Genomic DNA, 942 nt, shown 5'->3' with positions numbered 1-942 from the left:
CCGTCGCGCGGGTCCTGGAAGGCGCCAGGTCCTGCAAGGTCTCGTTCGGCCTCCGACGCTGGGCGCCCGGAATCCGCGTCCCCCCCGGTGGCACCGGGATCCGGGAGAAGGTGGCCAGGCTGGTAAGTCCCTAAGGATGGGGGATTGGGATGTGGGATGCTCAGGGATCCCTAGGGATGCAGGATTGGGATGCAGGATGCTCAGGGATACCTAGGGATGCAGGGGGAGGGGTGCAGGATGCTCAGGGATCCCTAGGGGTGCGCAATTGGGATGCAGGACTGGGATGCGGGATGCTCAGGGATCCCTAGGGATGCAGGATTGGGATGCAGGATGCTCAGGGATCCCTAGGGATGCGCGATTGGGATGCAGGACTGGGACGCAGGATGCTCAGGGATCCCTAGGGATGCAGTGGGAGGGATGCAGGATGCTCAGGAATCCCTAGGGATGCAGGGGGAGGGGTGCAGGATGCTCAGGGATCCCTAGGGATGCAGGGGGAGGGGGGCAGGATGCTCAGGGATCCCTAGGGATGCAGGGGGAGGGGGGCAGGATGCTCAGGGATCCCTAGGGATGCAGGGGGAGGGGGGCAGGATGCTCAGGGATCCCTAGGGATGCAGGGGGAGGGGGGCAGGATGCTCAGGGATCCCTAGGGATGCAGGGGGAGGGGGGCAGGATGCTCAGGGATCCCTAGGGATGCAGGGGGAGGGGGGCAGGATGCTCAGGGATCCCTAGGGATGCAAGGGGAGGGGTGTGGGATGCTCAGGGATCCCTAGGGATGCAGGATTGGGATGCAGGATGCGCAGGGAGCCCTAGGGATGCAGTCGGAGGGATGCAGGATGCTCAGGGATCCCTAGGGATGCAGGATTGGGATGCGGGATGCTCAGGGATCCCTAGGGATGCAGTGGGAGGGATGCAGGATGCTCAGGGATCCCTAGGGATGCAGGA

Source organism: Egretta garzetta, unplaced genomic scaffold (genome assembly GCF_000687185.1).
Source record: "Egretta garzetta isolate BGI_Z169 unplaced genomic scaffold, ASM68718v1 scaffold2101, whole genome shotgun sequence".
Taxonomy (NCBI): domain Eukaryota; kingdom Metazoa; phylum Chordata; class Aves; order Pelecaniformes; family Ardeidae; genus Egretta; species Egretta garzetta.
Note: the sequence above shows the minus strand (reverse complement) of the source record.